At 38.0% G+C, this 13,205-nt stretch overlaps 1 protein-coding gene across 1 annotated transcript in view; it reads left to right on the top strand.

The window, feature by feature from the left end:
- The window catches only part of TRPS1 (transcriptional repressor GATA binding 1), a 236,542-nt gene that overhangs the window by 90,279 nt on the left and 133,058 nt on the right, over positions 1-13,205 (top strand).

Below are 13,205 nucleotides of genomic sequence, written 5' to 3'. Positions count from 1 at the left end.
ATTATTAATTTTTTTTCTACCAGTGGTTCCCACGTTAATCAGAGAAGTATCTTTCCTCAAAAGAAGGACAAATGAAGCTGACTTGTGTGTTTTTATATTTTGCGTATCAAGTCTGCTGCATGAATGGATGGCAAACCTGGGCTCTAACCCTGTTAGAGGATTGGCTAAATACACTATTTTGGCACCAAGAACTGAAATGAATTAATTGGTTGTCCATACAGCTTGTGTAATGGGCACTATCAGCTGTTTAAACATACACCAATTATTTTCAGACTTTCCCAAGCCATCTGTCACCATATTGTCCACTTACATGAAATAAAATTGTCATTTGTCTCTACATAAAGTAACCCAGCACTCAGTGATTTTTGTTCCAAATTTCAGTGTCAATAGACCTCTGTCATCAGGCCTTGCTGTCATCCTTGCTGTTGTTTCTACTTCCAGTAATTTAGCAAATGCTTAAAAAAAAAAAAACTTGGAAAGTTAATGACACCAACCAGACATAGCAAAATTTCCATATCAGAAAATAAATGCATACATACATACATACATACATACATACATACATAATAGGTTAGAGGTCCTTAATGTAGAACTGAAATAATTTGTGAAAGCAACATCATATCTGTATGAACATACATATATGTGTGCATCTGAGTCTGCATATGAGATTCAGGGATTAAACTAAGGTCCTGTTCCTCAGTCTCTGTTCCTCTTTCTTCCTCTTTCTTTCTTTCTTTCTCTCAATCTCTCTCTCACTCTTTCTTCCTTCCTTCCTTCTTTCTTTTCTCTTCCTTCTTCTTCTTCTTCTTCTTCTTCTTCTTCTTCTTCTTCTTCTTCTTCTTCTTCTTCTTCTTCTTCTTCTTCTTCTTCTTCTTCTTTTATGGACACAGATCAAATAGAATAAAGCATTCTAGCTGTCCAGTCATACATAGGAAGAAATCCATGTGTCTCTGCCTCCTCAGTGCTAGGAGCACAAGTGGGTACACCGAAGCCTAATTGTTAAGTGGGTCCTGGGAACTGAAGTCAGATTTTGCTTGTGTGGCCAACAGTCCTATCCTCCAAGTCTTTCTTTGTTTCTAGTGTGCATGGTTGAAAGTGTTACACTTCATGGCACCCCATTTAATCACCCTGCTTTTCTCTCTAGTCTTTACTGTGTAATGTGTTATTCAACATAAATTAATGACCACTGAATCATTTCTGGGCATTTGCTGGCTCAGTTCATACATGGTGAGTGGCCAGTGCCTTCTTCTGAGACTGAACGGGATTTGGGTTCCATCTGCTCTTTGGAGGATTTGTAGATCAGACTCAGGAATGTAACTAAAAAGAAAAGTGCACATTTATTTTCTTTCCAGTGTTGAACAAATACAGAGGTTTCCTGGTAACTTCTCCATTGTTTCTGAGTGGTTTTACCTCTGGCAATGCTAAATCAACTCAAGATTGCATCCATTTCCCTGGGGTGGCACGCACTCCGGCAATACCCACTATCATTGCGTGATTATCACAACTCCCAATCCCTCAGCTGGAGTTTCAGCGTTATGACGGTTAGGGGACTTACAGTGAGTACAGCTGGAGCTTAGGAGGGCCTGTGACTACAAGTTAAAAGTCAGGTGGTTCGCTCTCATAGCAAGTTTCAGCTGTTGAAGTAAATTTGTTTGACATTTTAAGACTTATCCATGTAAATTAACAAACAAAAGGTGCATTACTCTTCTTAAGTTTCTGTGATGTGGTCCCTCCCCCGTTTAGTTTTCATATTTGCATAAGAGGAAATGAAACATTACAATGTTTAACCTCCCTTACGCCCACCCCTCCCCCTCCTGACTAAAGCACTGATTTAGTGATCAGGAGAAGAGATTTTTAATAATGGTTTGAGCTCAGTTCTCTGGCGGCAATCCATTCAATCTTGACGTTTATCTGAGCTAAGTACTTTGTAAGGGGGGTAGCCCTTTGTTCAGGGTGTGTGAGAAATCCTGCTGGACCAGGTTGGCTACAAAAACTAGGATCAAATTGCCTGTGCTCTGAGTGGTGAATAAGAAAATGCAGCCAAGAGAGAAGTGAGGGCATTTTTTCTTTTCTGATCACACCTTCAACCAGCACTTGCAAAGGACTCCTTTTTCTGTGTGTTTTAATGATGAATATTCGGAGGGCACATGGCTTTTGATTTTTGTCTTTTCATTAGAAAGTATGCAGTTATCACTGTTGGGTTCCATATGTCAGTATAGTTCATAAGGATTTTCTTTGGCGGATCCAATGTTTGCATTGTACTTGTTGAGGCTGGTTGCCTTTCATTTATCTTAAGTTGTCAGCAACCTTCCATGTAAATCCTAGCCAATATAATAAAAGTAAGATGGAAAAATATATATCTGCACATACTACACATATACATAGACAGGCTCATATATTCATATATGATATGTGGTACATATACACACATATAAACCATATATTTTCCTTAACAGTTTATGTCCAAATTATATAAGAAATTAGGAAATTTATATGGCCCTGTTCTTGAATATAGGTAGTACCCTAGCTTAAATTTAACAAGTATATTATATGGCTTGGACACAGAACAAATATTTTTATATTAGTTCACTATGCTCTACTTGAATATTAAAAAAAAATCCTCAAGAAAGTCTATTTTAATTAGCCAGAACATTGTTTTAGTGAAGTCATATTCCTAAAATGACAAAAAATTATTCTTTTCCCTTTAAACAACACAGCTCAATATTGGTTATTTTTTGTTGTTGTTGTTGTTCTTTTGTCTTTCCTTTTTTCCTCTCTGGAAATCATGCTGATGATTGTTTAGATTTGAATTACCATTCATTTTGGAAAAAGAGAATTGATCATGGTGGTTATAATTACAGATTTGTAGCAAGTGCTGAACTATCAAGTGGTGGATTTTCTGTTTTTGTTTTTGGTTTGTTTGTTTGTTTGTTTTGAGATAGGGTCTCTCTGTATGTAGCCTTGGCTGTCCTAGATTCACTCTGTAGACCAGGCTAACCTCGAACTCACAGTGATCTGCCTGCTTCTGCCTCTTGAGTGCTAGTGGGATTAAAGACATGCACCACCGACTGTTGAGTGGAGAGTGAGATCTGATTCTCACATGAACTCTGGTGCCCCTTTTCTGACCATGTCCCCTGGATGGGGAGGCCTGGTGGCACTCAGAAGAAGGATAGCAAGTTACCAAGAAGAGACTCAATAATCTTAGAGCATACATAGGGGGAAGAAGTCTCCCTCAATCACAGACATAGGGGAGGGGAGAAGGGGGGAAGTGGGAGGGAGGGAGGAATGGGAGGAAACAGGGGAAGGGCTAACAATCAAGATGTAATATGAATAAATTAATAAAAAAAAAAAGACATGCACCACCATGTCCTGCTCATTAAACAATATTTTAAAAACCAGGAAATGTATATAAAATTCAATAGACATTTTTAAATCCACACAATAATTATATTTTTAAAAATAAAATATTTGAGAATTTAACATCTAGTACCCTGTCTTCCTACTTCACATAAGTACTTTTACTTGCCACAAATAAATTATTATTTTACCTCACTGAGTCTATTTATAAAAGAACATGATGTACTTTTTGAGGCCTTTAAAGTACTACAGTATTTTTTATCTGTGTTTGCACTGTGGCAGTCTTGCCGTATTTTTGCTTGTTACTCTGTGTTATACAGCAACATAGGTATTCAAGTCTTTGGAATCATGTTTTTAAATGTATTGGCTTATGTTGGGCAAGAACTGCCAGCAAGTAACTCCTTGGCTTTCTTTTGCTGTGATAGTTTAACTGAGTAACTGTTAGGTGTTCATTTATACTAGCAATGGAAAATTTCCCCTGTTTACAAAGATATTCCCCATTTGACTCCTACCATCTTTCTCCCCGTCTTCCACGGGGTTTCCTAAAGAGACCTTTAATTTAAACTGTCTCTCCACCTCATGTCTAGTTGTAGGCCTCTCCATGTGTTCCCATTGCTGCCCGAGGAAGCCTCTCTGATTATGACTGCACAAGGCCCCAATCTATGAGTATAGCAGGATAAGGAGAAACTGCAGTTGGGATGTATCTTATGAGAGAAGAATCTATTTTCAGTAAAAACACGAAAACATACTTTTTAGTATTGTGGTTTATTTTAGTGTTGTATTATTATGGGTGACCACATGTTTAATACTTTTCATTATGTTTTCTTTATTCTGCCTGCTTTAGGAACAGTGTGCTATTTTTAAGAACCATGAACTTGGCTCTTTAGACTTTATTCAATTTACCCTTCTCCATATACTAGGTTCCACCTAACCAAATCCATTGTAAAGGCCACCAAAGGTAACATTCTTTTTGTATTATCTCATAGTGTTGAGTATCTTTTATTGTTGATTTTTAACATATCCCAAAGTTATACCTTTTGTTGGTAGTCAAGTTTGGAAACATTGAGCAGAGAAAAATCCTTTTAAGGTAATTATGGAGATTAAATATCAGTTTCTTCTGATACAGCTGTTTTGAAAGAATGTGAATACACTGCCCTGTGGAAGTGATTGGTGCTTGTGTTCTATACGTGGAAAGCACAGACTGCTTGCACTGACGGCTCAGACTCAACCCTGGTCTTCTAGTGTTTGGCGTCTGTTAAGGATGATAAGCCATGCACTTAGGTGACCAGAAAATAAGTTAATATTTGCTACGTATGAAACGAAAGATATGGCCTTTCAGAAATAGACATAATAGTCGCACATACCTCATGTATACAACAGCGGTTTCATTTATAAACTGTTTGGAAACGCTGAGCTAGAACAAGCCATATTAGTACAAACTAGGCATAATCCACAATTAATGTCAACGTTGCCTTCATCTCTGTGATAAGAAAGCAGGGGTCTTTGTACTTGGAGTTCAAGTGAATGAGTTAAAGGTAATGAGGTAGGGAATGTCAGTATGAAAATGGGCAGATGTGTTGTTAGACACATTCCTTGCCTCCTGATTCCACTTAATGTATTTCAGCTGAGGTTTTACATGGTGTTACTGCCTGGAGAAGGGTATTTTGTGCTAAACTGTTGGACCTCAATATTTATTTTACCCACCAGCATAGGGACTAGATATTCATAAGTTTTCTTTCCTTGAAGCCTGCTAAGTAGCTTTTCCTCCTTCCTTCCTTCCTTCCTTCCTTCCTTCCTTCCTTCCTTCCTTCCTTCCTTCCTTCCTTCTTTCTTTCCTTTCTCTCTCTCTCTCTCTCTCTCTCTCTCTCTCTCTCTCTCTCTCTCACTCTCATTCTCTCTCTCTCTCTCTCTTTCTCTCTCTCTCTCCCTCCCTCCCTCCCTCCTCTCTCTTCTTTCCTTTCTTCATTTATTTATTATTTGAGGAAAGGGTTTATTTCATTTTGTGCTTCTAGGAAACAGTCCGTAAGTGAGTGAGGATCCCACAAGCAGAAGCTGAGACAGAAGCAGTGGAGGGATGCTTCTTACTGTCTTTTCCTTACAGCATCCTCAGCCTGCTTTCCTCTGTCAGCCAGGACCACCAGCCCATAGGCAGCACTGCCTGCAGTGATCACGGCCCACCTGCATCAATCACTATTTTAAAAAGTACACCTTTGACTTAGCTACAGGCCAGTGTTATGGAGATATGTTCTCAATTAAGACTATGCTTTCCCAGGTAGTTTTAGGTTTGTATTAAGTTGACAAACCAGCCAGTATAATTGACCCCTTGTCCACATGATATTAAAAAAAAAAAACAAATGGACACGGATGGTAAGTCACTTCAGGCCTTTTGCACTTTGTCATTTTGAAAGCTCTCGTTCAGGCCTTTTGCCCCTTGTCATTTTGAAAGCTCTCGAAGAACATTCGGGGTTGATATAGTTAGTCTTCTCTATCTGACGAGCAGTATGTAACCAGCACACAGATGCTTCTAAGCACTAGTGCTTACCAAGTTTTCCTCTGGCTTGTCTCACAATATATATGCCTTCATATGTGAGACAGCCCTAAAATGGATTCAACAGCAGTTCCCTGCTATATGGTCATAGCTCATCAAGTCTTATCTTGGTAGCCTTTTTTGGAGTGCCACCAGGCATCTCCACCAAGGGAAGGTGGTCAAATATGGGGCACCAGAGTTCCATCAGAATGGCTAAGATCAAAAACTCAAGTGACACCACACACTGGTGAGGATGTGGAGAAAGAGGAACATTCCTTCATTGCTGGTGGGAATGCAAACTTGTACAAGCACTTTGGAAATCTATCTGGTGCTTTCTCAGAAAACTAGGAATAAGGCTTCCTCAATACCCAGCTGTTCCACTCCTTGGAACAACCCAGAAAATGTTGCACCCCACAACAAGGACATATGCTCAACCATGTTCATAGCAGCCTTATTTATAATAGCCAGAACCTAGAAACAGCCTAAATGTCCCTCAGTTGAAGAATGGATAAAAAAATTGTGGTACATTTACACTATGGAATACTACTCAGCTATTAAAAACAAGGAAATCCCAAAATTTGTGGACAAATGGATGGAACTAGAAATGATCATAATGAGTTAGTGGGACTCTAGGTAAGAGAAATATAGGAGAATGGGGAAATAGAAGGATCCAGAGAGTCCTAGAAACCTACAAGAAGAACATTGTGAGGGGTGGATTGGGGCCCAGGGAGGTCTGCTCAAACTATTGATTAGGTTTTTAAAGCATACATAGGATACATTGGAAATAAAGCTTGCATAAGCTCAGATGCTTTTTGAGCTCATCGATACCCTGGAAACAAAGTTACCCTTACAAAGGAAATATTTTAGGCATGTCCATTTGTAAGAAACTGATTTTAAATATCTCCTCACTGTTTCTTTTTCCACATTTTGTCACAGGTGACTTCAAAAGACTCGTTTCACGTTTCCTTACAGCTCTTCCGTTAACATTACTTTAATGCTGTCATCTAATCTAGCAGGTTTGATTTCATCACTCAGTGACCATAACAGCTTATGTATCCCTTCATAATACTATGATACAGAAGAGTAATTGTAATCATAGATTCTGACTACACAGAATACCGTGGAGTGGATGAAGAAAACAAAACAAAAGCAAAACATCCACACAAGGGGATTAAGTACAGGCCAATAATAAGATACTATATAAATCTACAAACCCACAGTGTGAACCCCATGGTATTATAAATGACTGTTTTTGTTTGTTTGTTTGTTTGTACTCAATAGCAAACTGCTGTATTGCCTTGGGAAGAACTGAGGAACATTATTGCTTTTTGGCAAATTTTAGCCTTTGAGTCTATGGAATGTAAGAGACAGGGAGTCTGAGTATGTGATGCTCCAATTCACTCCTTGGTATCGGTTTATAAAAAGGAGCTAGGAATACCAGGCCTACCCACAACTTTCTCCTTGTTCCTTCTCATGTTTTGTACTCTAGCTATAATCATTTGGCTCTTCAAAACCTTTCACGGAAGGTCAGTGAGAACTTTTGACTTCTTCTATTATTAAGTGGACATTAGAGTTACTAACACTACATTCAATCCAATCAAATGAACATTTTTTTTCAGCCATAATTTGTTTACTTATGGCCCTATACTACACTCTACAGAGTAGCTTGGAAAGCAACCCAATATGAATAGGAGGAAACTGAGTGTAGGGATTGGCTTCCTAATATAGGTATCTGTAGACTTCATTTATAAGGTTTCTTAGTTATAATTAAATACAAAGTGAGGGGCTGACATATCTGGCTTCAGTGGGAGAGGATGTGCCTAGTTCTGCAGAGACTTAATGTAAAAGCATGGCTTGGTACCCATGGGGGAACCTCCCTATTCTTGAGGAGAAGGAGAGGGGAGACAGGGTGTGTATGTGCAGGGGGTGTATTTGCAGGAGTGTGAGGCATTCAGAATGGAAAGTGAATAAATAAATGAATAAAAAGTTACATTGTACAACCACCTCTTTTAGAAATAGTGGTGTTTCCTGCTATTTTAACACCAGAGACAAACCACACATCTTACTTTCCCCACGTCTGAGTTGTTAGACTGACAATGGTCTCTGTGCTCAGATTCTGGGCCTCAGGATAGGAGTGAAATTGACCTTTACAGATCACATTTGCTCATCTTGGATCTGGGTCAGGCTTTTACATTTTACAGTAAGAAGAGAAAGCTTGATCCGGTCAGGATTTCTCCTCTTGAATGTGAGACACATGAGGATTGAAGCAGTCCCTTAAGTACTGAATAAACTCCACCACTGGACCTATTCTCTTCATGGGCTGACTTACAGATTTTCAGGGACAAATATCGGGTCGGATTTAATAGCCAGCTTGTAGATGTAGCACGTAGGCACCGTGAGTTTCACAAAAGGTAGGATATATCAATCACTAAGAAGGATGAAGTTCTGTATTTTAAATATTGGGGTTATGATGCAATAGGATGTGTTTCTAATCTTACAAAACTTTCACTGTGTTCAGTAAAGCAGACACACAAAGTGACGAAGGACTGGCGTTTGTCCACACTGCCCATAGACGTGATCACTGAATACAGTATGAGTATTAACAGGACACATTTTGAGGTATATTAGGACTAGATTCTACTAGACTGAATATGGACACACTGTACAAGTATCAATATGTGTTCCTAGGCTAGTAAAAAATTAGCAATTTATCTACTTATTTGAGAGGTTTGCAAAGCAAGCCTCTCACATGAGTAGATTCCATCCATTTCCTCTGTTATGGGAAGGTATTTTTTTTTTTTTTATTATTCTCTAACCTTTAAAATGTCTCAGATATTATAAAAGCAAAAATTAAGGCTGCAGGTGAGTTAATTGCTTTGACACCTAGCCTTCGATATTAGCTGCCCACATTTTGCCTTTAATTGCTTAATCTTTTATCGTATCTGATTGGGGTCATTACAGCGCTTAGGTTCTATTGAAGTCACAGCCTTTCTGTAAAGTTCTGTGGTGAGCTTGGTTTCATCTTGACAAAGTAAGTTGTTTGTGTGAAGAGTGGAAATATACTGGTCCATGCTCCGCCCACCTAGCCTTATGCTGAAGTCCTTGTCCTGTCCTTATCTCGTTCTTCCTCCTGTGCTCTTGTCTGGAGGGAATTGATCAGCTGGGGGAAAAGAAGGCTTTGGCAAACAACTCTGATTGTTAAAATCCCTGGGAAAGGTCACTGGTGCTTGATAACATATTGGGACTCTTACGAATGACTGTTTAGTTTCCTGCCTCTCTTTTTTAATCAAAAGGAGCTCCATGTTGAAGAAGGAAATACAAACGTTGGGATAATCTGCATCCTTTGCCTGTCTACTCCAGCATTTGGCAAACACAAAGGTGTAATGGAAACCCTGTTTGAAATCCTACCTGGTGTTTTGCTAAAAAGTCACAATCCTAAATTTAAAGAAGAAAGAGTAAGACACAAGTGCCTTTTTAAACTCTACCATGGTCCAGGAGTGATCTGTTCAGACAAGCCTTACCTTTGAAAACAGAGTAGTAAGAGCCTGCTACACCTTGTTAGTGGCTTCCTGGGTTTGGATGTTTGGGGAATGAGACTCCCACAGGAACCAGGAGAAGAGATAGGAACATTATCTGTAACTAGGAAGAGGAAGGAGAGTCCCTGGTGTTTGAGGCAGCTCACTGTTTTTTACTCATTTGCCCTCTGCTTCATTCATGGTCATTATCAAGTTGGTCTGGTCTCTTTGTTCTTTTCTTTGTCCTTCTCCTCACCTACCCTTGAGCCTCCTGTCTCTCTTTTTCCTCTGGCATGCCTCTCAAAAGCCCTTCTCTCTGAACCTGTGCCATCTGGAGCAGTCGCCCCCTTATCTCAGTGCCCCATTGACTTACCCCTGGTCTAATCTCTTTGGCAAAGTTATCTCTTCTTTCTTGGCCTCCACACGGAAGTGTATTTCAGCCTATTATTCATCCCATTGATAAATCTCACATTTATCCACACGCTGAGGGGTGTGCTTTTGAGCTGGTGTAAAGTTTGTAGTCAAGACCCATGATGTAGTCCTGAAAATTTGAAAAAGGGAAACACAGCTCAATTTTGTCACCCAGAATCAACCACTTTTATTCCGCGCACTGTCTTATGGGGTTTTGAGAATGAGAGTAGTTTTAGGATAGGGATCGGCAATTGAATGAGTTGGGGATTGGGGGTTGTAGAAATATCCTTGTGCTTCTAAGGTTCTCAGTTCTGTGTTGGGACTCTCATAGACTGGAAAGTTTGACTAGCCAGGTTAAAAACCTAATTTGTTTGTTCATGTAAGAATACCTCACCTTTTATAGGCGTACAACACTCCTTTGGTCATCTCTGAAGAATTGAAAACAAGAAAAATTCCCCTGTCACACTGTACATTAATGCTGAGAAATGTTGAATAAGTTTTCCAGATTTTCTTCATTTATTTACTGTGGCACTGATTTGAGAATGCATTTCAGGATGAGAAAATAGTATATAAATACTCTCACAGAAATGTTAATTATCATTGCACAGTTTTCCACATTTCACTTAATTCTATTTAGATTACTTCTTTAACAATAACAATATAGCAAGGTGTAGTGTCACACGCCTTTAATCCCAGCACTCAGGGAGACAGAGGCAGGCGGATCTCTCTGAGTTTAAGGCCAGCCTGGCAAACAAAGCCAGTTCAGGCAAACCAAGTCCACACACAGAAACCTTGCCTTGAAAATCAAAAAGAAAAATGGGAGAGAGAGAGAGAGAGAGAGAGAGAGAGAGAGAGAGAGAGAGAGAGAGAGAGAGAGAACAAAAAATCCCTCAAGGTCAAATATGGGTGAAATTTGAAAATGTTAGGAAAAATTAACTATGTAGTAAAATCTGTGAAATAGAAACTGAATTAAGTAGATGCATCTCTCATAATGCAGTGAGTAAGTTCATTGAAGTTCTTCGCTAATTGTGTGACAAATGCCAGCATAATATATTATATATTTTAAACGTTTTCTAACTTTTAGCTATTATTAAAGAATTAAATAATATTGGTATGAGTTTATGTTCTTGTGTACTGCTGTGAACTGAGGAAAAGCTAAAGAGATTTTTGAAAAATGTACCTGTCTTCACAGTACATTAACCTTGAAACCTAATGAGTAAATATTAGTCTGATTAATATGAGTTGTGACATTTTTCTTTCCCATAGTTTACTGTCTATTTGCTAATATTTATGTACAATTTTTATTTTTATATATAATCTCATATAAAAAATGACAAGCAGCAATAATAGTGGAGCTAATCTCAAAGTTTTTTTTTTTAACAGAATTTCAGCCTAAAATTCCTGCTGTAGTAACTGGTATGTTAAAGAAGTATGTTAAGAATCACAAACTACATTTTGAGGATTTGACAAAATATCTTAAGGTAGAGTGAATGGAACATTTATTTGCATTCCATATTCATTTAAACAAATGTTTGCCACACATTTATTTTAAATGAGTCAAAAACTTACCTGAGTATTAGAAATAATAGGGTAAAATATAAAAATCTCTGCTGCTGTTAAAAAGTTCCATTTTATTATATTTCAATAATATCAGTTAAAGGTTGTTCTTGTTTGTTGATTGACTTTTACGAAACACATTGAGCTGGAAGTGCAATTAGGAGGTCATTCTCAAGCACAAGAATCTAACTTCAATCTCAATACCAAAAACAGCCAAGGCAAGAAAATAAAAACAAAGTAAAAGTCATTAAATTATTCAACAAGATATTAGAATATGTTGTATAATCATGTGTAACATATTTATATAAGTATATTTTTACACAAACATTTCTATGAAGTTACAGTTAGTTCATTACTACTAAATCACTTGCTTTGAGTTTTGCTAGTGACTAATGTGACACATGTGTCATCATTCATCCTTGTCTTCAGGGTGTCTCACCTCCCTACTAGGTAGTGATGTATTTTTATACTGCAGTGTTCTGGAAATAAGTGGCCTGTGGCCATTGTACCAGGTCAGATTTAATCAATTGTTTCTTGAATGAACCTTGCACTCTCGATTTCCAGGATGAAAGTCTGAAGGTAAGAATACTTTTGGGAAAATATACCGGTAAATAACTTATTTTCAATTAATTTTATAAATGAGAGGTTTAAATTGTATGCATTCAAATAAGAACAATTCATTACTACAGTCAGATCATTATAAGAATTTTAATGGCGGCCTAAATATGGTACAGTTGTTGGCTATATTGAGTAAACTCACTAATAAAATTTCTGTCACACTAGTTCATTAAAAATACTAATTTATATTCCATTCTATTCATAATTGTTATAAAAATGCATTATTTTATTTTATATAGTTGTTTATTGTAACTTGACATATACCCAACTCAAAATATCTGTTGAAATTATACTTCAAGGTCTTTTCTACTGAGATGGGACACTGTATTCGAGAATTAGCATGCCCTAGGCCTTGGGTTTAATCTCAAGCACTGCAAAATTAATAAATAAGAGAATAACAACCCTTCTCTTCATGTGAATTTAATTTTACATTCATGACAACCAGTTATATATTTAAGTGGTGGGATGATTGTGTCCTTTTGACATGAGCTAATAAAATGTTATAGCCTGATAGCAGATCAGAAATAAAGAGACTCCCCCACCACATCTCGTCATTTGTAGATGCTGAGTGCATTATGTAACCACATTCATTTTGTGTGACTCAGGCAGAAACCTTAATTTTCTTTGGAACAGGCTTGCAGCAAATTCATTTTGCTGATTCTTTCCAAGGGGAGAAAAAACATATAAAAAGACATCCTGTTAGATTTGGTGACATAAAGGTCAAAAGATAAACTGTAAGTGATCTCCGTGTTTATTTTTTTGACAGTGTTAAATTAGCAGCCGCTCAGCCTTCTCTTGGAGAATCACAACCTGAGTAATTGAACATGTCGCTGGGGAGTATGCTTGGTTAAGCTGATTCCTATTATGTTGACTTGTCAGGGGCCAATAATTAAAGCTGAAGAGCGATGCTCATTAGTGTCTGCAAGATGATTCAAAGAGTAAGAGAGAGAAGTCCTTGAGATGCACCTGCAGCAGGCAGGCAGGCATGGAGGTGAGAGCAGACACAGTGGCTGCCTTTTCTGCTGTGCTAGCATTGTAGTTGTGAAGGGGGTACTCTGAATTAAGTGTTGTGAACATTCTCGCGCTGCACAAATTATAAAACACGTTTTCCATTTGCTGTTGTGCAGGCTTTCCCTCCATGTAATGGTATTCTGCACAATTACGTTTTTAAAAGTAAGGAATTCCTGTCAAATAATAGCAGTTTGAAAAAAAAACTTATA

Source organism: Acomys minous (assembly GCF_964271855.1).
Source record: "Acomys minous genome assembly, chromosome: 12".
NCBI lineage: Eukaryota > Metazoa > Chordata > Mammalia > Rodentia > Muridae > Acomys > Acomys minous.
This window is presented reverse-complemented; position numbering and strand designations above follow the sequence as displayed.